Below are 26,020 nucleotides of genomic sequence, written 5' to 3'. Positions count from 1 at the left end.
ATTAATTACAAACAATAAATCATCCAATGAGAGAAATTGTGTTTAATGGAAAAAAATATTTACCCAAATAAGATTTGATACAGTATCGTGAGCATTTTTTTTAATATCACCAACCTACCCACAATATCGTGATAAATATTGTATTGTGATTCATATTTGTATTATATTATTATGTTTATTATTATTATTTATTATATTTATATGATGATTTTTGGCATTAAAATCGACAACTGACTGATTAATCGCTAAGAATTCTGTCGATTGTTTGTTCAGCCAGAATCACACATACAGAGCTGTCAAAATTAATCGACAAGTAATCAATAATCAAATTAAATCGATAACTGTTTTAATAATCGAGTAATCGTCTCGAGCCATTTATTTTTATTTTTTTTTAATTATCCTAATCCTCTGATTTCAGCATATCAACAGTAATTGTTCACTGATTGCTGTAGTCCTTCATGAAAGAAGACTGATTATCTTCTGCGTTTAATCAAAATAAGACATTTGCAAACATCTGATTTCACTTTGGAAAACAATGGCCGAACTTGTAACATAGTACAACATCAATCCCCGCTTTTTTGAATCACTATATGAATACAAAGTACAAAATAACCGCCAATCATCGGTAAATAAACAGTAGTCAGGGGGGAAAAATACTCTTGTAATACATGTTAATAAAACATTTTAATTAATCTGTTTAGTCGATTGTAAAAACATTCAATAGTGACAGCACTATCATGTCATAATTTGTCACGAAAAAAAAAAAAGTAATACGAAAATTAAACGGAAACTAAAATAGAAACCATTCATTGAGACGATAACTCAACTTGACTGACAATTTCATTAATGACTAAAACAAAAATGAAAACAGCACAGTGACGAAAATTCACACAATCCAATCAGAAGGAATGAAACGCGGATTGGAGAAAAGAACCACTCAGAAACGGTTCAGTATTCACTGAACTTTACATTCATTGTGCAGTTGTACGATTAATCTCACGCAATTATGAACTTTTTTATTTATGTGAAAACTAAGTTATATTATTGTCAGTTCAACATGTTTCATTGAAACAAGACGCCGTTGTATAAAATTTGTCTTGCGTGTTAAACTACAGTTAGGTGTGTTATAATTTTCTGTATAAAAGTTGAAATGTATGCTGAAGGAAAATATTGACTAACCTGTCAATTTCATCGACTAAAATTGCTCATTTTTTTAAAAAACTAAAATTGCTCTTTTTTTTGTTAAACTAAAATTGCTCTTTATTTCCGTCGACTAAAATTTAATTAAAACTAAAATACAATCAAATGACTAAAACTTTAATTAATTTGAATCAAAAGACGATAACTAAAAACTACAGTGTCATTTCTTGTCAAAATGATGAGTGAAAGACAACAAACTGTGGCCCCCCCACATTTCAAGGGTAGCACCATAATCCAGTGTTCTGCTGTGTCAGCTCTGACGGCATTCAATTCAAAACTGGCAGGTGAATAAAAGTTCAAACTGTGTGAAAGGTATTAATAAAAAAAAAGCTGACGGCCGATTTCACAACCACGGGTCATAAATCTATCGGAAAACAATAGCTTGTCGGTGTCTGACTACTCTTTTGATGGATTTGAACACTCACAAGGCTGGAGGACGTACTTGCGGAGATGTTGCGGAATATTAGTTACTGCAAATCATGCGATGGATGCAGTTTTGCTCGTCAAAAAACAGCAGGCCCGCGCATGATCAAGACTCAAACCTACAACGCGATGCGTCGAACCCGAGACGGCGCAGATATTCCTCATTAGGGACCCGTGATGGATCGATAGCAAATGGTGGGCCGTTTCTACCGGCGCAAAGAGGGAGGGGCAGAAATGATAGAGCGAGGCAGACTGCATTAAACATTGATGGCGACCCTGCGGTAGCGATCGATACGGCAGCACAATTACACGTCGGCAAGCAGCCGCGCGATTCATCGCACGGTTACAAACACGTGGGGGGCCTGAAACCGGAGCAGCGGGAGGAAATGGCCAAAATCTTTCGGCTTCAATGTACGTCTTTACGGTTTGCAAATGAGAACGCGAGCATGTGTGCGTAATTCAAGCCTTTGCGGCCCGGATGTATGATTGCGCGGCCGCCGGTCGATAGAACATGTGCTGAAAGCGCCTCTCTGAAGCCTCCCTCAGTCAATAAGGCGGACAATTCTCCACAGATTTCCCTTCTCATCCCACAACACGTCTTTTCCATTCATCTATGCTTTAACATGGTAGCCCCATCCAACACCCCCCCCCCCCCCCGGCCCCGCCCCCCCACCCCCGGCACTCAGGGATGCTGGCACACTTTGTAATTCAATGAGACAATCATGTCCAGCTGCCGAACGGCAGACTTGGAGGACCCTCGCTTTGTGATTGGCGCAACAAACTGAAATAAGATCTTTCGAGGAAAGCCATTTCAGAAGGGATGCGTCCTCTTTGAGATGTGGAGTCAAAACAGAGAGACAAAGGCGGAGCGAGAGAGAGAGAGAGAGAGAGAGTAAAGAGTGAAAAAGCAGATGAAATGAGCACTTAACAGTGATGAAGCCCCCCCGTGGTGGCGCAGCGTGCCGAGCCTGGCATCTTAATGCCAGCCTGGAAACAAAAAGTGGCAAACATGCTTGACTGAAAGCTGCTGCGTCTCCCGAAACTAATCAGACCGACACTCGAGGGGATTTTAGGGAGAAAAAAAAAAAAAAAAAGAACATTTCTGACAGCATTTGTTGAACAAATGATTATAATTAAAAGGTGGCTTACGCGGATAAAAAGTCATTCTTTTCAAATTATTTGCTGCTTAATTGTGTCTCGACGTAATCAGCAAGAAAGGAGTGCACTACTTTGGAAGTGCATTCAGTCTCAAACAGTTTAAGGTCGAAGAACGGAACAACTCTCTCCCTCGTTCTCTCCCCCTCTCGCACCTTCTTCTCTCTTCCTCTCCCTCCCCCCTCTCTCTCTCTGTCTCCTTTTCTCTCTTTAACCCTCTTTTTTTCTCTCTCTCTCCTAGTTTTCTCCCCCCTTCAGTCTTCTCTCCTAGATCATCTCCCTCTCTTTTCTTCCACCCTCGCTGACCTTTTCTCTCCATTTTTTCTTTCTCTCGCTCCTCTCTCCCTTCCACCTTTCCCCTCTCTCCCTCCTTCCATTTCCTCTCTGTTTAAGTTTTCTCCCCGCTCTATCCTGCTCCTCTTCCTCTCCCTCCCTCCCTCCCTGCCCCCTCTCCATCTCTCACCCTCTCTCTCATATATCTCTCCCTCTCCACTCTCTCCCCCTTTCCCCACCCCCTCTCTCCCTCTCTCTCTCTCTCTACTCTTTCCCCCTCTCCCCACCCCCTCTCTCCCTCTCTCCACTCTCTCTCCCCTCCCTCTCTCTCCCCCACTCTCCCCATCTCTCTCTCACCCTCTCTCTCTTCTTGTATCTCTCCTTTCTCTCTTTCACCCTCTTTTTTTCTCTCGCTCTCCTAGTTTTCTCCCCCCTTCAGTCTTCTCTCCCTCTCCATAACTCTTGCCCTCCTAGATCATCTCCCTCTCTTTTCTTCCACCCTCGCTCATCTTTTCTCTCCATTTTTTCTTTCTCTCGCTCCTCTCTCCCTTCCACCTTTTCCCTTCTCTCTTCCAATTCCTCTCTGTTTAAGTTTTCTCCCCGCTCTCCCTGCTCCTCTTCCTCTCCCTCCCTCCCTGCCTCCCCCCTCTCCATCTCTCTCTCATTTATCTCCCCCCCCCTCTCCCCACCCCACCCCCTCTCTCTCTCCCTCACCCTCTCTCTCATATATCCCTCCCTCCGTCCCTCCGTCCCTCTCTCTCTCTCCACTCTCCCCACCCCCCCTTTTTGCCTCTCTCTTCTTGTATCTCTCCCCCCTCCTCTCTCTCTCTCCCCACCCTCACTCTCCCTCCCCCACTCTCTCTCTCCCCACCCTCATTCTCCCTCCCCCCTATCTCTCTCCCTCTCTCTTTCCCTCTCTCCCTACTTTGTCTCTCTTTTTCTCCCCCCCCCCCCTCTCAGCATATTTGTGTTTTCCCATTTGTTTTTCAACTCAGCTTGTGTGTCTTAAACATGTCCTCTTAAAATGTTGGAGAGAGAGCTATATATGACGATGATATAAGAAAACAACATACAATCTAAATGAATAATTTAGTCCTTACCATGAACTAAAAACATTGGTTTATTAACCTTGCCTAGCTATTTAGATTCATAATCATTTGCTATACCGCGTGCGCCGTTTTAGACATGACCATGGTTGTTTTTGCCTCACAAGTAGGTATATTGGGTGCACTTTCCAAATATAGCCGCTTGCTTTATGAATGTATCACAATTGAGAGCTGGTTGATGGTAAATAAAACAACATTAAAAGCGGTGATAGTTCTTATTTCTGAGCGAGTGTTCGACAGAGAAGACGATCCCTGTAAAAGCAGACGTGAGACTTATTTCATTTCCTTTCTACACTGAGGCTCTGTCACTCCTCCTGAAGGCTTTAAATAGAAGATTCAGGACAGGCTACAGAAATATGTTACTTTCACGTCTCCCCGAAGACGACGATGACAATGTGGCTGATTTGAAAATTGAACAGAAAGTAATCTGCCATCCTCGGAGACAACAAGTGATGGCACGTATTGTAACTGCTCTGGGCTCGCCGGCGCTAGCGGCGTGCAGAAATAACAGTTTTAACAGGAAGAAAGGCCAGAGACGAGAAGAGAAAGGCAAAAAAAAGAAAAAAAAAAAAAAAAAAAAGAAAGATGAGAAGCCAGGCGGTGCCAAGAGATCAGCGGCAGATGTTATGAAAATTAATATACAATATGCAAGATCGGCAGAGACTGATGAAATTACCAAATAATTTCATCATGGCAAGGTGACATTCTCCCTTGCGATTCCACCTTACAACACTTTTCTCTACTTGTGTGCGAGTGAGTTTACGGTAAAGGATAGTCAACACGTAGCAACAGACGTAAGTGTCAACAATGTCCCGAAAGACAACAAATATTTACATGAAATGTGGTCCAAATATCAATTTTGCGATATGCTGCATTGTCACGGAACAATATTGACCAACCATCCGAAATCGATGCCGTAATGAAACAACCAATACACATGTTTTATTATTTTGTCATGTTTTTATTGATCGGCCGCACTCACTATTCATTTTGTCATGGCCCAAATTTATCCTGGAAAATGTTACGCTAGTGATGGCTAATCGGAGTAAGTACAAAAATAAAAAGTGGGTGAGTAACTTTTCATTAAAAATGAAAAGAATGAGCTCTCTGCTCATTGAAAAGAATTGGACATTGGATTGTTGTCATTTGATTTGTGAGGATTATTTTGATTAGGAAATGTGATCAAATGTTGTTTGACGACTATAACAATATGCCTGGTTTGTATGCTAGTCACAAGCAAAAGCAAAACAATACGCCATGGAATGAAGAAGCGTTGCATTGTGGAAATATCAGAAATGCCTGAAAGTTCAGAATTGTCAATACAGCCTAACCCCTTTGTAGCCAAAAGGTCCTCAAAAAATTAATCATGATGCACAAACTGTTCAATTCTTTAAATCCTACGAAAGAACTCTCTGTTAAGAAAAAAAAAAGTTGGTGACCCCTGCTATATACCAATGCTGTATTGTGATTGTGATATATTGAGCAAAATATTGTGACCGTATTATATCAGGAGTTAATCTAATTCCCATCCTTGGCCAAAAACGATGATAACGATGTGTTCACATGCAGGACTCAAGACAACTGTTGATTCATGACATTTGTGTTACATGGCTAGCATTGCTAACAAGCTAGTCTTATTAATTTAGTAGCAGCCCGTCTCTCTCTCTCTCTCTCTCTCTCTCTCTCTCTCTCTCTCTCTCTCTCTCTCTCTCTCTCTCTCTCTCTCTCTCTCTCTCTCTCTCTCTCTCTCTCTCTCTCTCTCTCTCTCTCTCTCTCTCTCTCCTCCCTCTCTCTCTCTCTGACTCACTCCCTCTCTCTCTCTGACTCACTCCCTCTCTCTCTCTCTTTCTGACTCCCTCTCACATCTTTCTTTTACTGGTTAGCCCGGTCAAGGGAGAGCGCTAAGACATCATTTGCATTCATTAACATTACATTAGCAGGAGGAGTGATCTTTAGAAAGCAGGCTGCTGGAGAGTGTCATCTTTAATTCATCATATCTTCAACACCCCACCCCTCTGGCGCCCCCTCCTTTTTACCTTAACCGCCCCTTCCTCCTCGCTCCCTCACTCTTTCACTCATCCACTCACTTTCCTCCTATTTAATCCCAGTAGCTCTTTTCTCCTTTCAATGTTTCCTCAATTTCTATTTATCGGAGACCTTCAGTTTATTCACTTTTCACCTCATGTTATTTGGCTTCATGCTTCCATTCATTTTTAATATCTTTACATCTGCTTTTTGTCAATGACCAGATGAATGCTATTTTCTTTTTTACATCATCAATGTTAGCAAAACAATAACCCAAAAAGTACTGAGCAAAAACTGCTAAATTGTAAAGGAGAAATATGATCGTCTCCTGTGTAATGTTTTGCATGTGAAGTCAGCAGTTTGAAAATTCTGCACTTTATTGCAGTAACATGTTGTTTATTTCTCTACCCGCTTCCTATACAATGGAACATATAGACAGCATGCGAGAGTTCATATACAATGTCTGAAATGTAGCACCTGGACTGTTTAAGCAAGCGTCTCGAGGCTTGCGCTGTGCCTCAGTGCTAATAAACAAGCAATATCCTGCTGGGAAAATGTTACAAATGAAGCAGTTGTTAGTTCATCCATGCTTAGTCGAGTCTTACCCATTTACGGTTATTAGTAGCGTTGTCCCGATTCGATCATGTGATCAGAAATCGGAGCTGATCACATACTTTTCAGCTGATCCGATATCAGCTGAAAATGTACGTTTTTCCTTTTCCAAATTTTGAAAGGTTTATCTGACAAGTATAATTCTGACGAAGAGAAAAGTCATTATTCCTAAAGCAGTCAGAAATCTCTTTACGGGGGCGGGATATAAAAACCTATACCTTTGTCGGCAAACCTTTTAACGGTAATAAAATACAATGCCGGCCTCTCTTGAACCAAAGAGACAAAGTCATCTTCCCCGTACTTCGGTCCAGACAGACATTGTACAGGGAGTCCTCGAGCTACGTCGCACGCGACCTACGTCGTTTTGACTTTACGGTGCCCGTGCCTCATGCGTAGCACGTTTTTTCCCCCGTTAAATTCCAACAGTAATCAAGCCATTTTAATGTTATTTAAAGTTGTGTTGTTGTTGCCTCCAGCAACGGACATCCATCAGCCGGTCGGCTCGGCATCAGGCGCGTCACGTTTTCCGTGTGTAAGCTTGAATTATCCGCCGTCCGTTAGCAATAAATGTCCGTGCGGAAACACAAAATATTGGTTCCGGCGTCTTCCGGGTCATGCAAATATGTTTCTTAAAATTACTGTACAAAGTATTTTAATGTAAATATTGACTTTAACGGGGACATCCGACTTAAGTCGAAATTCGGGTTACGTCGCCAGCATAGGAACGCAACTCCGCCGTAACTTGAGGACTCCCTGTACGTTCAAATGCGCTTCCACTCCTTGCGCTGATTCGCTAGCTAACAGTTAATCACAGTGATCAAATGCCCCGACACCCGACGCCGATTCAACATGTCAAATTTGCTGGAAACTGAGCTAAATTGAGGGAGGCTACATTCCTGAAATTGCACTAATTTGACGTTTTGTGAAATGTACAGCTATGTGTGTAATCTTAAATTAATCGAAAAAATAATTCAACCTATTTCAGTGCAAGGGCAAAGGTTACATCGAACCGACAGCCTGCAAAGCAGAGAGGGACTGATGAATCCAATATTAATCCTCACAGTAAGGAGAGTAGACTCTGAAGCAAACAGCTGCAGAAAAAAAAAATCTGTCACTCGCTTCCTCCAACCATCACGATTGTCATTACTGCTTGGCCAGCCTGTCTGCTTTCAAGAAACCTGGCAATTTGCTGCTCCAAAATGAGGCAATTACAACTCTTAATAGGGCGCTCACCTCACAAAATGGCTTTTAGTGAGAGCGAGACTCCTCCCCCATCACGGCTCACAGGCCGGGCGGGGGACAACATTTTGGCTGCGTTCCCAGTCAGCCAGCCACACCCACCTCGTCACTTAAATCCCATTGCAACTGTTGCGCGCGCCCACTCCCCTGTCCGCCCCCCCGCCCCCCCCCCCCCAAAAAAAAACACAAACAGAAATGTGATCACTTTAATGACGCGACAAAACAAATTGCCCTGTCAATGCCTACGAGTGCATCATGTATTGATGTGAAACATAAGGACTTGATTGCTATTACTTTACAGCAAAAATGCCTGTGCCAAGAATGACTCTGCTGCTTGAATCAAACTGGGGAAATAGAACACGATGCTCCAAGGACCATGACTGAAGTGGCGCTGGGATTTAACCTTTCCCAAAAGGAGAATATATCTCCAGAATGGAAGTCAATCAAGTCCAGCTTTGACATTTTCAAAAGTCCTACCATCTGAAAGTTGGGCCATGTGCACGTCTTTGGCCCGGAGACACAAGTGAGTGACATCGACGAGCCTTGTCGAAGTCGCACTGGGGGGAGTGTGTGAAGTTGACATTTAGCAGTATAAACTATAGTTAATGGGCTATCTGGGGTGAATTAAATCCTCCTTTAAAATTGCTTTTAAAGAGGAGCAAGAAATAGTGCTGACTGCTCAAAATGTTGTCACTCAATAATAATCCCCTGCAGTCTCCCATTTTCATTAGGACAGTGCGGTTGGCCTTTAATAGATTTTTCAAAGCCACTTTGTAAAGATTGTCATATTTGAGGAAAAGGCCCAAAAATTTATTTGGTCCAAGTTGCTCTTGCTAGCATTTATAGCAACGGAGATTTAGCAAAGCAAGTAAATATAATTTGAGCTAGATGTGGGGGATTTTCTTTCAGGGCCAATAACGATACCGATAATTAGTAGTCAAGGAGGCCGATAACCGATATTTGGAGTCGATATTCATTTTCACTAAAAGGGAAAATATTAGCGCCAAAATAAAAAAAAGTGAATTCCAACTCTTTACTTTGCTGAAACTTTTAAGTATATGTTTAGTTTGCAAATTTTAAGTTCTACAAAATATTGGAGGTTGTTTTGTTTTTTTTAGCCAAAAGACATAGTGATTTAAACATTGTGGGGGGGGTGTCAATTAGCATGTTTTAAAAAGTGGAATAAAACTTCAACAAATAAATAGTTCAACTGCTGTTTTCTACAGTAAACAAAGATTCCCCAAATTTCAGAATATCTGAAATGTAAAATGTTTATTAGTTGTAATTTCAAAAAAAAAAAAAAAAAAAAGAAGGTGCAGAGACTTCCCAGGGTCAGCAGCATCTCTTATAAAAAAGGTAAATGGAAATTTGAATATTGCCTAAGTTACAGTTTTAAATTATTATCTGCCATATGATTCTTTAAAAAGGCCGATGCTGATATTTGTCAAAATGCGCAATCTCTGTGCCTATAGTCGGCCCGGATAATAATCTGTTTATTCCTAAATACAAGTACAGTAAAAAATTAACAGATTATTTTGTCACAACTGAAACATTCTGAAATTAGTGGGACCGGTGTCAAATTCTGGGAGCAATAAAATGTGAGTGCAGCAATGCAGCATATAGAGAACAAAATATAGGGTTTTTTTTAACCAGTATTTTCCATCATCTATAGCAAAAATGAACAACCAATTAATCAATTCATCAATTATTATCTTCATCCTTGTATGTAGCGTGTCAATCATTGACTTTAAAAATATGTTCAACATCCAATGTTGCTGGCAATTTGTTCATTAAAACCATTAACAAGGCATTTGTAGCGGCCAATGGAGAACATTTTAAAACACGATGCAATAAACCCTGTTTTCATTGGTTGTTTATCGAGGCTGCGTTGACGGAGCACAGAGGACAGCACCGTCAACCTCATTGTATTACAGTCTTCATAACGCAGATTTACAGGACTGTCATTGTGCAGCCACGTCATGTAAGAAATCACTGGAGAGACGCTTTATGATCGAACACCCCGATGCTAACTGAAGCCGTCTAACCTCACACATGACTTCCATTCCTTTTTCTCCTGCCTCAATGCACAGCGATGCGTTCTGTTCTTCAGAGGCAACTTGCAATATTCATGAACGCAAGAACCAAACAAAACAAAAAAAAAAAAAAACGGCTCACTTAAACCTAGACAGGAGCTGCACGCGAGAAGGAAAAATAAGAGGTGGGTAAAAGCAAGAAAGTCCTGTAATGCCGACACTCACACGAGCGTGCACGTAGACTCTATATATATGCACGCTCACGACACCCTTTTAACACCCAGCCCAGCTGCTCTGATGTGCAACTCCATCTGCGCAGGGGGAATCTGAACTTCACATGGCTCTTGTCCAAGCAATGAAAATGAACATGCCCTGCACTTTACTCCATAGTACATTTTTGTCTACAATTCTACAGCTGGAGCAAGATTTTCTCACAGTTGTGGCGTTCGATGTTTGAATCTCCGCTCCGATCTTCCATTAAATATGCAGCCAACAAAACCCGAATCTTGACACTATTCGGAAAGGTCAGGTAGACGCGCAAAAACTTGAATATACTTTTATTTGGGTTTTTTTAAAAACCTGAATGAGACCTCTTTTGAACGACATTTTGTTCGGGATCTGCGTATGAGCTATTTGCAAGGCATCTTGGACTTCGAGTACATGAACTACTTGCATGTGCGGCAGCCATATTACGTTGCCACTCGCTAAACAAGCCTAACTTGTATGCACTGATTTTTCTGCAGTGTTTTCATTTTGTTTTTCGGTCTCCGTCACAGTGCGTCTCTATACACACACGAGTATATAAATCCGTGCGTCTGCCGCGCAAGCCAGCGAAAAATAATCAAGATCTAAATCCTTCAAAAACACAAGCTTTAAAAATGTTGTGAATTTTACCATTTTGAAAATGTCTTTTCAATGTTTGTACATCTATGTCACCTCTGTTATCTGGTCTCACGGTGAGGGGTCAAAGCTTCTGTAGACTGACCACCAGAGCCTCAATGAGTGGGGACTGTGAGCTCCCAAAGTTTAGGACAACTTTTGGACAGTCTATAGCTTCTTCCGCTGAACTTAAATTGGACACGAATACATGAAAAAAGTGTCTTCAAGAAAAAAAATGAAACGGTGGCTGAATTCGGGCCAAAACTGCTCTCATTGAATGAGAGAGATTAGTTAGCACTATCAACTGTACAGGAGATGTACTCGTGTAATATTATTGTATATTGTTGGAAATTGATTTGTGATTTTAATGACTCTCGTTTTACTCTTTTACATCCGCCCAAGGGACTGCCAATGAAAATTAACTTGACTTATCTAACTTGGGCACATTTACATTGTAAAATGTTGATTAATGTGCATTGTCCCTTTCAAATAAATACATTCAAATTCAAACAAAAATGGCGAAACATGGCGATGCAGATAAACCATACTTTTGGAGTGAGGCGGAAACTGACTACAGTTTAGATCAAGTTATGTACACAGGATTAACTCTGTCCGGTTATGCATTTCAGAGACTGAAATTTCGACCTTGGCCTGACTATTGACTGCATATAAACATTGTGAGAGAGGAATTTGCACCCCCCCCCCCAAAACCACATTCTCCAGGTACTCTGGATGCCTCCAGCTCAACCAGGATTCTAATTTGGATCACTATAAAAAAAAAACAGATGGATGGATTCTAAAGTGAATCACAGATGGTGTACTGGAACATATGCCGGATTTTGGTGCAGCAGAGTGGTTTAAGTTCCAACAGTGTGAATGTGAAAGTGACTGCTGACCATTCCAGGGTGTAACTCCACTCGCACCCAAATTCATCTGGAAGAGGCTCTAGCTCAGGAGTGGGCAGACTCTGTCCCCGAGGGCCGGAGTCGTGCAGGTTTTGGATGTTTCCCTTCTCCAACGCAGCTGAAATATGTTCAGCTCATCAGCAAGCTCTGCATAAGCCTAACAACGATGCTGTTGATTGGAATCAGCTTGTGTTGGAAGAGGGAAACCTCCAAATCCTGCTAGACTCCGGCCCTCAGCTAGCTCATCCGCCACCCCAATGAGGATATTCACCAACAATGAATGGATGGATTCTACAGCTGATTTTCTCCCAGAAATGCACAGCAACAATGACGCTATCAAAAATAGCATAGTCGGCGCAAATATCAGCAAGCTAAATGTGCCACAAAAGTGCCCGGCGCACAATTCCCTGACTGCCAGAGAAAATCAGACAAGAGTGCCTTGAAAGTCCGATGATCCGCCCTCTCCTTTTATCTGATCTATGCTTATAAAAGACCAACCTTCAAGCCTCCTTGAACCCACTGGAGCCGAATTTCAATAAAAGTTAAATTATCGCCTTTGCCCGTGTGGACCGAGGAAGCCTTTCAATCTGAATCGACGCCGCGTAGAAGATGGCTTAACGGTCATATGGAGGTGTGAAGAAATCGGCGAGGAGTCTCTGCGGCGAGAGGCCTCAGCCATTTGGAGACTTGTTATGAGTGTTATTCAATTTAGCTGTCATGTCCCTCGACCATTGGAGTGAGAGCCATCCAGGTAATTGATGCCTAAGTTTGGTCTTTCCCCAGCCGCATGCTCTTCACCATTGGGACAGCGCTCGGGAAAGGCTAGAGTGGCGGCGTGGTGTAAATCTGGCTCCCGTAACCGCAACTGAGATGTTCTTCTGGGATCTTGTTAGTGGAGCTTTTGCCACATACGTACGCATCGCTTCATCGCGTTCACAAAAGAGAACATAAGAAGGGAACACATCCCAGGAGAAGATGAGACAAGACATCGCCGGGACGACCGCAGACATCTTTTATCGCAGTCACCCTTTTCTTGATCTATCCTCATAAAAACCAGCGCTGGCTTTTCAATGCCTGCTAGAAAATGCCATTCTATACTCTTCATTAAAAGAAAACACGATATCTACTGTCTCGCGGCATCTGCTCACATGCTTGGAGAAGTCTATATTTTTGGAGATGGGCTTTGTTTTTCCTTCAGGGCTCGTACAGGGAAAGCAAAGAGGTAGAAATGAGTCTTCAGACTTGGATCTTTTGGCGTGAGGTTGTTCTCTGATAATGCTCCATAGTAGGATTAAAACAAGGGAATGAAACGGTGGGTAAGAAATAACTTTTCCCTTTGGGAACAGCGGGTAAAAAAAGGCCTTTACGAGTGTATTCGTTACTTAGCGATGGAAAACAGTGAATGACCTCGATATGTTTTCCAGGGAATTGCAAACAAAGGGATGATTCTTTCAGTTCCACTGAGGGCTTTGCATTTGATGTACCTCCATTTGATGTTCTTGTCTAATTTCAAGCACTGACCTTCCCACAATTTGCTCTTGTTCCTGCATTTAATCAGTCCTTCAATGCCTGCCGTCACTCATCTTTCCATGGGCCACTTTGGATGCAAGGCCGTTGCTCGGTGCAACACAGAACTCTTCTGGGATGGTGAAATGTCATTTTACACACACATGCACTCAGTTTTGCCACAGGGATGGTGCGGGTCGTTTTGATCTTGAGCCACACACCCACGCAAGCACACACACATAAAAAAGGAGATGCGCTTTACAGTTGACCTTACAGGAATTGGCATTCAGGTTGCCTGGTGGCGAAAGCTTTTGGCCCAAAAATGTCACAGTGGCCCAGTGACACTAGCAGATGGTGTTGTAGCTCTCGAGATTGGTCTTGGTCTTGAGACCACTTTTTAAGGGTCTCGGCCTCGTCTCGGAATCAAAGACATGTTCACTCTATCTTGTCTGAGTCTCAGAAAGGTTGGATTGGATTTTTGATCAAGACCTGTCGAGACCAGGCCAGTACTACTGTGCGGAGCTGGACATTTCCGTTAATCGGCAATTCCTGTTTTTGACGATGCCCACCCTGCGGCAAGTGCTCAATGGCACGAACCCTCAGAAAAATACATGGACTGAGCACCGACTGAAGCTTGTCCGATCGGGGCGAGTACATACGGTCCCTTTCTTTGCGTGTATTTTTGCAAGCCTTTGCGTCATAAAGCATTCGCTGAATATGCGGAAGCACGGAGCGAAATGTGGGAATCATCGACGGGAATTGATGATAAACGGAGGTGCCCAGCTCTGCTACTGTGATCAGTGAATAAGGCAGAATCACTGATCTGTATATATTACTGGATAGCCAATAGCCCATACACGTCCGTGCAAGCCGTTGAAGCCACAGGGCGGCCATCTTACTTCTCCCATTTCACGAGCAGACTACTGTATAAATAAACTGTACGTATACGTACAGATTAGACATATACAGCTCGTAGGCTCTTAATATAAAGAGGGGGGGGGGGGCACTATTTACCAAGTGGATGGTATGTGCTGCTTTGAAGACCCCCTTTTTCTTTTATTGCTCAGTTTCTTAGACCCCAATATTAGATTTGGCAGAGGCATCTTTTGTTGAATTACAGTTATAATTATAAAGTTTCCTCCTGTAAAGATCATTCATCATATAATTTTTACATGTATTTAAGGCAAGTTGTAAAATGTCTAAAGTCCTCTTGTTTATGTTTAACAAATTTAAAACATCATTAATCATGCTGTTTCTATTAAGTACGGTTTCAAATGTTCTCCAATTTCGATACTGTAAATGTATAGGATCGTACGCTAGGAAACGTTTCTTGGGAGGAGTAATATGGCGGCGGCGCGACTTCAAAAGTCTTGGCCTATCGGCAATCCAGTCGATATATCAGTGGGCAGAATACCTGCTGCTACCTTCCCGGTGTTGCCTGGAGTGCAACACCCCCTGTGTGGATGAAGACGACTGGCCCTCCGAAAATTTTGAGGAAGGGGGGAATGTCTGTAAACTCGTCAGTAATTAAGTATGGTTTCCAAAACATTAATGAGTTCATTTGCCAAGTGACAGTAAGCGGAAATACTCTGCAACGTGGAAAGTCGGGTGAATCGCCTACAGAAACTGCTGGCACGGACGGCGTCCTACTTTTATCGGCACATTGAAAAGGACGCATTAAGGCAGATAAAGTAAACGTCAAATTAACTAGGCTGGGAAAGTTTCTTGGTCTAGTCTTAATAATGTATTGGTCTCGGTTGGTGTGGTCTTGATTACAACACAACTAGCAGGAGGGCAGGGATTACCCACCATCTTGCCAGGCTGTCAAAAACGACCTCTGCCTGTTTTTAGTGACACCAAATATTTTTTACGGATGCGTCAACGGGTGATCTCCTGAAAGAAGAAGGGGCACGCTCCCTGTTAAACTTCCATGCATGGCTTTTACTTGCCAGACCTGCCACTTGAGGCAGATTGATGGGATGTGAGGCGTCCTTTTAGGAGACAAAGTGGCACGCTCGACAATGTCGCAGCTTAAGAGCCGAGATGCCTCGTTAGGCATGTGCTGCCGACTTGCTTTTAAAACGCTTTTCTGCACTCCGACTCGACACTCTCCTCCGCACATGTAAACACGAGACAGTGTACGCATCTGTAAAAGCCGCTCCAGGCCGTTAAATTATTACTCTGTTTGGTGTCAATGGGTTAGAAAGGAAGTAGGTGTCTTTCCAGGGCGAGTGAGTGGGAGTGCACATTTACAGGGGGGGGGGTTGTAAATAGCTCTGGCTGGGAGACAAGTAGTGTGCAGGTGTTTGGACAGAACAGCACTTCTTGTTGCAGATTAAATATGAAATGGCAGCAGGGATGAAATTCACCTTTGAAGTTTGGAAGAGGGGGGGGGGGGGTAATTCTTGCTGGGGTGGTGTCGGAGTGCCAAAGGGTTAAAACAAATGTAAAATAAACAAAGACAGCCGAGTGCAATTAACTGACTTTTTTTTTCTTATGCAGAAGTTGTGCTTCAGGTTCTCTACTCCGTCAACATCAGCAGAAGGGCAGAAGAGTGTATTTGACAGTTTGTCAGAGAGAATGCAATGTGTACAGTTTACAGGGTTGCCTTCTTCCTTTCTTCAGGTTTCTAAAGGCGTCCCACAGGGATCTGCGCTAGGTCCACTGTCATTTTCTATATAAATCAATGATAGCTGTCAAAATAGGGCAAATGTCGGTTTTCATTTGAATGCAGATGAAACAGTCATTTATTGTTCCTGTACTGCAAATTAATACGTTTTTAACTTCTTACAGTCTGCGTTTGATGTTGTGCAGACTCATTTAACTCAAAACTAGTTTTAAATGCAGACAAATCCAAATTAATGTTTGTTTTTTTCAAATGGAAAACAGTTACCCTCAATTTTTTTCCAAGAGTGAAACTACTGAAGGAGCAGCAATCCAAATAGCCACCACTTCTATACGTTGGTATTGTTATTGACCAAATTCAGTTTTTTCAGTCACATATTCAACGCCTTGTTCAAAAACTGAAGTACATCGCGGCAACCAACCACTGGTATATGAATGAGTGTGTAAATGGGTGAGTGTGACGGATTGTAAAGCACTTTGAACACCATATGGCCTAGAAAGCGCTATATAAATTCAGTCCATTTACTATTTCAAATGTTTTCTTGCTACAGTAACAAATCTTGTTTTCCTTTTATAGCAAGGACACATCTTCTGCATTTTATTTGCCTCTCTTAGATTATGGTGATCTGCTTTTTATGAATGAGATGTTTTTTTTTTTACCTGGTTTAATAAGGCAAAATAAAAAATATAATAATTGCTCTCAGTGAAGCTCTCAGAATCCAAAACATACTCAATTATTAAGCTACTTGTCATAAACTTGAGAGCTTATTTATATAATTTTTATTGTTACGTTTTTTTTGTGTGTGTTTTTTTTTTAGAACTGTACTGTAACACACATAGTAATTTTTGAGCTTGTCATTTGGGAGGTCTACTTTGATGCAGTGGCCCCTTGGACCATCTAGCTTTGTGCACTTCTAGACAATTGCCAAGATGACCGGGTTGATTGGCTCCTTCGTGGCCGTTGTATTGAAAAGGACCTGTGTATCATAAAACAGTTATACGCCGAGATGACAACGAGACTCCTGCACAGTTGAAATGAGGCTTTAGTTCCGGGCTCCAGACTGCCCCTTAAATGGTCGCACATTGCCTCTAAAATTTGAAACAGTGCAAGTAAATCTTTCATCTGCTCGCACATGTGCAACCACTAAATTGCGGATCTTTTTCTTTTCTTTTTTAAATCATTCTCATTATTAAAAAAAAAAAAAAAGAAGAAGAAGAAGAAGATGGCCGAATGTGTGTGAGAGCAGGGGGGTGAACGACCACTGTGATTGGCGGTCTTAATTCCTTTTATATGGGAAGTCTTTCGCTCTTAATCCATGTCAGTTCGAGACCCAGATCAGTTTTTATTGGTTCAATTGAAGCTATTTTAATGATCATCAAGCAGGCACACATTCTAGTGGAAATTGATTCACATCTGTTGTGTTCGAGTTGAGGCGGTATGAACCGTACACGGTTTGCGAGTGTTGAGGCAATGGGGTTGTTTGTTTTTTTTCTAAGATAGGGTCTCAGGGGGAGTTACATTTCTAATTTGGGTCAAGAGTTGAAAAAAACTCTTCCTGTCTAAAGCTTGCTGTCCCCGAGTTTGTCCCCTATGTGACTATATTAGTATTTTGATAGCCTGATTTCATCAAAAGGGATGAAAGACATCTCCCACCATGTGTTTTGCTCCGATCACTGGCTGTTTGGAGTTAACACACGGAACAGCCGGCAACGAAAAAAAAAAAATTCTGACTTACATTAATCATTTTTTTTAAACACTGGGCAAACAAGGTTCAAATCGAAATAGGACAAGATGCACCAATCACAACTTTTTGGCCAATCACCGGTCTCCAATCTTTAAAAAGTCTGATCTGCCCATCCCGTTTTGTCCATCCCAGAGTTTTATTTATTTTTTCATAACAAGCAGTATACAACTTCCAATCTTGTTTTATTGTAAAAAAACAAACAAACAAACAAACAAAACAAAATCTGCACCCCTATTAACAAGCTTTTTTTTCTTCCGTTTTTACAAGCTGTGACGTAGCTTTAAGAATGAAACTCCAGATACTATATCTAAAACACATTATATCTTTAGTCATGAACTCAACAACCCATACTTTATACCGAGCACAAAACACTACGACAGTAGCGAGAGTAGCTTTCAAATGTTCAAACCCACGAAATGAATTCAGCAAAGTGCTTTCGTGCACACTGAGCAAACGTGAGTCTCTTGGTTTATGACGTGTTTGTTATCTTCCGTTGTGCCGTTATTAAAGTGGATGGCGCTTGGAATGACTCCCAGACAGCGCTACACCTATTTTCCCCTCCCCTGTGGCGTAGTTAGCCCGGGTGTCCCGTGACGGCTCGCTCCTCATAATGAGCCTGACAGACCAAAACAAATGCAGGTACACGCCAGAGATGCGTGAAGAAGGAGATAAGGGAGGGGCCGAGGAAAACAGTGAGTGTGTTGGCATGCTGGTCGAGAATGAGAGTCAGAGCGTGGATTTGTTCTCCTTTGCAACTTTATTGCGATAACCAACTATGTCAAACCGGTTTTGCTGTGACTTTAGTTGTCTCCTCAATAAAGCAGGATAACCAATTGAGAGATTATAACACACTGAATGTGCACAGTCCCATCACTTTATTTTTTTAAATTTATATTAGGGCTGTCAGTAACAAATCTTTTTGTAATTGGTTATCCTATCAATTATCCAATTGATTACTGGATTAGAGTCTCTCATCAGAAAAAAAAATAAATCCATCTGTTTCCATTTTGCAGCAATTAGCATAGAATATAGCTAAGTTTCAGCATTATTCACAAATCAAATTAAAACAGAGGGGGGAAACAGCTTTTTGCAACATAGCCATGGTTGATTTCTTATACTCTGCTGCCACCTATTGGCCATTTTTGCAATACTTACCATTGCTTCAAGCATTATTTTCAGTTCAGAGGCTGCATCAAAGCTCTGTATGCTCTAAAATAAAATTTAAAAAACATAAAAAACTCTTTTGGGAGGATGGTAATATTTAAAATAGAACGTATTTATGCGTTTTTTTGGTTAATTGCAAAATATATTGAAAAATCACTATTCCATGCATTCTAACTTTTCAGAGCCTCTCCAGTGCTGTTGTGCAGTAATGAAATTTATACTGGAGTCTGTTAACTTATTCACTCCCATGGACGTATATATACGTCAGCGGGAATCCACTCAGTTACAACCATCGGCGAATATCTTTTTTCAACTGATAGGAGTGGAAAAGAGTCTTGTGAAGCTTGTCTGTGAAATTCTGGTTTGATAAACACTGTCATGACTAACAGATGCCTGTAGATGGCGGCACTACGTCGCTTTGAATTTGAGATCAGCACATCTTAGGTTGAAGATAAAAGATTAGGTGGTGAATCACTATTTGTTACATCGATTATGAGGGAGAGATGCCACCACTTTGGAAGTTGGACAGGTTTAGGCACCTTACACTTAAACAGCTGCCGGAGTATATGTCGCGGTAGATTGTAGAAAGAACATGTTACAAATGTGAAACAAGATGATGTTGTTCAGATGCAGAGTAAATGAGGGCCGCATGTAAAAAATAAAAAGCCACTGATATTGGATTCCAGTCAAGCGATGAGGCATGTTTCTTATACATCTGTAAATAATTTAATACTTTGCATGAAAACGTCTCTCGATCTTGTTTCTTTTTTTTCTTTTATTATATATTGCGATACAAGCTAGTTTCAACTTCTCCAATTTTTCATTGTGTAACACACACACACAGGCATAATGCCAAAGCAACATTGATTATACAATGAATAGTGGTGCATCTGTGGTCGAATCTGATCAGGCCCCACGGTTCGGAACGCCTTTTGAACGACATTGTAGTCGCGACCAACATCATCAACACAATGCTATCCCGAACATATATTCAACTGCTAATTCAGGACGCTAAGAAACCGCTAATTACGCCGTCATTGTATGATACGGCAGAAGTCTCCAATGTAAGTGGCTAGCGGCTAGCTGTTAGCATTACCAATGAGTGTCTGGCTGGTAACAGTAAATGAGTTTGACAGCTGGTACCTTACTTATACTTACTAATTATTTTTCAATATTCTGGACCAAGGCTACTTTGTAACTCACTCTCCGTGTTTAAAGGAAGGGAATGTGCCTTAAATTGCACTTTGAGGTATTTTCATAATTATTAAAAAATGTTTAATAAATAAATAGAACTTCCTCATTTATGTTATAAAACACTTTTGCCCATTAAAAAAACAACAACAACATTTTAACTCAAAATGTCAAACTGCTGTTTAGATTTTAGGAGCACAACTTTAAGCCAATAATATTTTATTTTACACATGGACCAGTTGTGTTCCTAAATGGCTATATTAGACATTTAGATTTTTTTTTTAATGGGAAAAAGTGTTTTATAAAGTATTATTTTATTAAATTTCTTCTTTTCTTTTTTTTTGCTGATCCGAAAAACGATCCGAACCATGACTCAAATCCGGGATCCGATCCGTGCCTTTTGTGATCCGTTGCACCGCTAACAATAACACAGGCCACATGTGTCACATCAAGCCAGACAGCTCATTTACTTGACCTCCGGCATGTCACCAACAAGTGTCAAGTAACACAAATCCACTTCCATCCATTTCCACCGCCACCTGGACAGTGAGCGACACGGCGCCTTGCAATCACTGTGACTGAAGTTTGACAAAGCACTTAAAGCGTTATTAGTGCTCCCTGTCATGGGCCAGCACGCTCAGAGTCCTGGCAGTGTCGCAAGTGAGGCAAAACACAATTTAGCATATTACCCATCCGTCAGCGTGACAGCGAGGAGATAAAGAAGCGCACGCCCACCGCGAGACAGGAAAACATGAAGTGGAGTGACACACAGACGGCTGTATAAAAGGTGTTTTGGCAGGTGCGTACGCAGAAACGACAAACATTGATCGGCAATAATACTAAAAGGATGAGTCGCGCGCACGCATATGGAATGATGACAGAGGAGGCATTAGAAGACGTCTCCGGGAGATGCCTCACAGAGCTAATTGACTGCGATGATCAAGCAGCAGCACGCCTTTAAGCTTCTCATTTATCTCCACAAACACAATCAAGAAAAATGTGCATTGTTTTTTTTACACACAGCAAGGGTATCCTGTGTGTGAACAAAAAAATATATATAAATCACTTGCCAGTGCCACTGTTGGACGGCTTAGAATATGAAAATCTAGATAATCTAAACACAATTGCTTCATAATCGGTTTTGGCTATTTGTACACCTGTGGTTACTGGAGTCAAACAAAGGATAATCCGGATAAAAACATTCCCTGCCTGCCTGCTTAAGTTATTTTACAATTCTGCTACTGGGCTATACATCACTGAATGGTTCGGGTGCTGAATACATTAAGGAAATGCTAATTCAATGTAAACCTAGGAGGGCAGTAGGGCAGGTCAATTAGTGGAGCCCCGGTTTTAAAGCAAACATGGTGAAGCTGTTTTTAGCGGTTGTGCTGCACACAAATAAAGTAAGTGCCAACAGAAGTGATGTCAGCCTCAAATATAAATGCAGGTTAAAAAGTATGCTTGTTTTCAAATTCCTTTGATTAAGATATTGTAAACATTTTTAATATCAATTTCATTATATGGCACTTTTTATTTATTTTCTTTGTTCTCAAATGTCTAAATTAGGGATAGACGAATATTGGTATCTGCCTTTTTTCCCCCAAATCTATTCATTTAAATGTTTTAATTTTCACTTAACTTTATAAGAGATGCTGCTGACCCTGGGAACCTTTTGTTTTTGTTTGTTTGTTTTAAAATTTAGGGGGAAAAACTGAGCTATGGTATTTACTTCTTTAAGTTTCCATTTAACTTTTTAAAACATACTGAACTTTTATTTTTATTTTTATTTAAAATGTAGAGTAAATTTGACTATTTAGAAAAAAAAATACTATTTAGAGTGGGACCAAATAGACTCGGTACTATTTACACTTGGAAGAGAGTAAAATAAAGAATTGGGGGGAAAAAAGTCACTCAATGGTTGAGGAACGAACTCACAACTTTCAGTTTGGGAGACTGCCACACTACCACCTGAGCTATGCTACTGTTTGCTCATCTCCAAGAGGACACCAAAACACATTTTTGGTCTTTTCGTTACGGAAATTCCAGCTGACACGAGCGATATACTAACACACAGTAGGAGCTGCGTGGCTCAGGGAATAGATCGGCTGTCTCCCAAGCTGAAGGTTGTGAGTTCGTTTCTCAACCCTTGAGTGACTTTTTTCTTTTTTTTTTAATTCCTTACTTTACTCTCTTCCAAGTGTAAATATTACTCTATAACTGAGTCTTTTTGATCCAACTCCAAATAAAGTCAAATTTACTAGTTAGGTGAGATGTTGTGCTTTTGGTTGTGTGAAGCACAGTGTGTGGACAAGTGTATAAAATTAATTTGCCTCGACTTGCCTAAAGTATAAACAATACCATTTTTTTTTTTTTAATATTCATGGCAGGTGTTTAAACAGTGGGCATTTTGCCTAAGAGTTGGTGGAAGTGGAGTGGGGGCGTGATGTTGTAACTGGGGCTTAGCCAATAGAGCTGTTTGGACTAGAAACAGACAGGTGGCACCGTGGTAGGGAAACAAGTTTAAATACTCTCTCCTCAGTGGGGGTCACCAAACCAAGTTGACCTTCTCAGCCGGAGTCCATTGTTGAAACACATAACTATACACAAGCGCTAACACCGTCGGGTGGGTGCTTGTTTCTAAATAACAAGCAGGCTGCCAGATCCTTTTGTTTGCATTCCTTGTGTGCCACAAAGCAGACATATATACGTGTAGGGGTCCGTAAAAGTGGTCCGCTGACAGCACCATTGATACAGCAAACAAAAGCAGAGAGCGTGCCGAGCCTCACCGCCATGTTTACACTGGCCGACGCTATTTGCTTTACATCTCGGAAATGCCGACGAGCAACCTTTATCTGCCGCGTTTCTTCCCGGAAGATAATAGACTGCGAACACAAAAACTCCCCGTCCTTACATCCAATTATCGTCAAAGGCGCACATACGCGAGCCAAGCTAGCTGTCAACACTCTCCGATGCAGTAGTGTTAATTCCTCCCAGCCTATTCTCAGTCACACAGTCGGCGGCCGAGCCTCGCTGCTAGATTAACCTTTGCTCTCGCCGCAGATCTGTTTTTCCGCGCCGGGATGAGGGGGGGGGGGGGGGGGGGGGGCTCGGCTAGCAGATAGTAAGTCATTGTCAGAAGACTGTCAGCGGCCGGCCCCGCATTAGTGGCTTTTTTTTGAAGAGCGCCACTGTTGATGTGGGCAGGGTGCCAAGAGAGAGGGAAAACAGGCCCGTTGCACCTCGGCGGCACTTAACCTGACCTCTTCCCCCCAGGATGTGGACACAGGGCGGAGGTGTCTGAGCGCCTGCCACACAGCCCCCCCACCTCACCACCCCCAGCCCTCACTTATGTATGCACGCCGCCGCAACGAGGTGATGAATCCCAATGCAGGAGAAAGAAAAACATCATTGAATCGTCTCGTTTTGTGCGGTTTCCCGTCCGTTCAGAATGTGTGATCTTGTTTTCCTTTACCAAGCCCCGCCCCCAGCACCTACAACCCCTACGTCTATGTTACATTTACCAGAGGAAAAAGGTTACTTGTCAAAGTAGATGTAATGAGCGTGTTCTGGAAAAATGCAGCCACCGGCACGGCACTCGAGAGGCTCAGTTAAAACACGAGCAAGCACATACGCTTCTTTGGGAATTGCACATGAGGACAAACATATGTTAACTGCTGATGGGCAATGGAGAATCGAGGGAAAATAGATTAATCTAAAGAAATAAACACAGCAAAAATCTGTGTTAAATGTTTCAGAGTTGATTTCAACCATCAAAGTGAAATTTTAACAGCCCGATTGAAACGGAGGTCAGATTTTTTTGACAGAGTAGATTTATTTAATGTTTAACAAACTTTCGTTCCTTTGATCCTTCCTCTGGTCTCTTGACAAAACGACTGACGGGACTCAAGGTGAAGGGTATGAGATTTTTAAAAATAGGATTCAGGTGAATTAAAGAGCACACACAAAGAGAGAGAGCAATGATGATGACATTTTGACCCAGTAAGACTGCAGAATGAACAATACAGAGTTATTGTTAAACAATCAATGACGTGTTAAGCTCACATCAGAATTTTAATGTTGTTATAGTAACGGAGCACCGTGACTGAAGCATGCCAGATGGAAAGATATTACAGATGAGATGGTACATCCAATCATATTTTTGTACATGTTATTTGTTAAGAGAAAACGCTAATATAAATGTAAACAAGATAAAGCTAAAATAAAAATAAAAAAACGATTTTGTCCCGGAATAAAAAAAAAAAAAAAGCAAAAGTGCTTAAAAAAAAAGAAAAGAAAAAGAAAACTAATTGAAACTATATTTTACATTAATAAAACTAACGATAGCGAAAAATTCCTCCATTTTGGAGTATTCGGGGTTGATTTTAAATGTGATTATTTTGGTATTTCTTTACTTTATTACTCTCTACTTATGTGACTATTTTTTATCTTTTACTCAACAAATACACCATATAAAAAATGTTTTTTAACTAATACTAAAACTAATAAAAACTATTAAAAAATAAATACAACTAAAAAGAAAAACTAACAAATGTGCCTTTAAAAACTAATTAAAACTAACTGAATTCATAAAAAAATTTTTTTATAATAATTATATTGAAAAATCCCGAACTATGATAACCCTGGATTCGTCACGCTCGGAAAAGTAGGCACAAGGATGACATCATAGAAAGTTTTTGTGTTACCGTCTCAGACGCTACATTAGAGTAGCAACAGCGCTAACCCAATATCACACGTATCAAAACAACATAACGATAGATTAATTTCTTCTTTTCACTTCTTTTGACGGCAAACTTATTGAGACCAAATCAACAGCGCCCCGGCAAGTAGCGACTCATCATCAATCGCACAAAATAAGACCAAATAGTTTGGATTATTAACCCCTCCTGCGACGTAACCATTTTCCTGAGTAGCCGAGTAGACTTGAGAACCATACAGTGATTAAAACCCATAAAAAAATAAAAATAATCAACTGGCCGGGCGATATTTGTTTTGCTGCTCAGATCGATACTAAATGCTTTTCACTAGTATCAGCGGACCACTTACAATTAGATTAACAATAAGCATTGATGAGTCCATATAGCCACTTACAGCGCTCACTTATTAAGTCAATGTGATTGTGTTGCACGGTCGGGGAAGTGAATGATTTAGACCTTCAAGCATGTATGCTCAACTATGCTCTAAAAGTGGATGATGAGGAAGTATTGCAGGGTAAAAATAAGACATGACAAAAACTGTTTGACTATCGTGATGATAAGACATTGGCCTTTGTGTTGAAGGTTTTAGTTTGCCCCCCCAGTAAGGACACAATAGACAACATTTCCTGCAATGGTCAAGGGCCAATGAACATTCCACTTCCACCCGCCCGCCTCAGATCTGTTCTGCCAACACCCGTCCGTCCTTTTAAATGGCTCACAACAGAGGAGGTCGGGGGAAAGATGGAGGGACAAAGTGGGAAGAGCGGCCACACACGCTTTGTACCTCATTGTGCTGCTTGAATAACACGGAAAGGCAAGATAGCGGCCAACAAAAGCGGAACAGGAAAGGGTTATTGGTGTTCTTTTTCGACAGGCCGGCCGCTCATGTTCTACCCCACCCACCTCCACCACAACCCGGCGTTACCCTGGTGTCACCCAGGCGAGTCTTTCTTGCTTCGTTGCTAACCAAGTGCCGAAAAAAGATCAATCCCCACATTGGCACTGGTCATTGAAGTTGGCTTTTCCGACGATTTCCCACCTTGTCACCTTGTGCATGTGTAAATTAATGAGAATTTTCTAGCTTCTTCGGTTGTACAGTAGTCACGTTTCCATACAATTGTTTCTAATTTTTTGAGCGAATTTACTGATAATGCACAAAACGGACATATGACTTATGCCCGTTTCTATGTGTTCTTCTTTTGTGAATATTGAGAGGATACTCCA

The 26,020-nt window shown here is 41.4% G+C and overlaps 1 protein-coding gene across 2 annotated transcripts in view; it reads right to left on the bottom strand.

The window, feature by feature from the left end:
• ephb1 (EPH receptor B1) overlaps positions 1-26,020 on the bottom strand; it is a 238,604-nt gene that overhangs the window by 169,641 nt on the left and 42,943 nt on the right. The window lies entirely within an intron of this gene.

This window comes from Leptonotus elevatus, chromosome 1 (genome assembly GCF_054856555.1).
Source record: "Leptonotus elevatus isolate MCC_2025b chromosome 1, RoL_Lele_1.0, whole genome shotgun sequence".
NCBI classification, from domain to species: Eukaryota; Metazoa; Chordata; class Actinopteri; order Syngnathiformes; family Syngnathidae; genus Leptonotus; species Leptonotus elevatus.
This window is presented reverse-complemented; position numbering and strand designations above follow the sequence as displayed.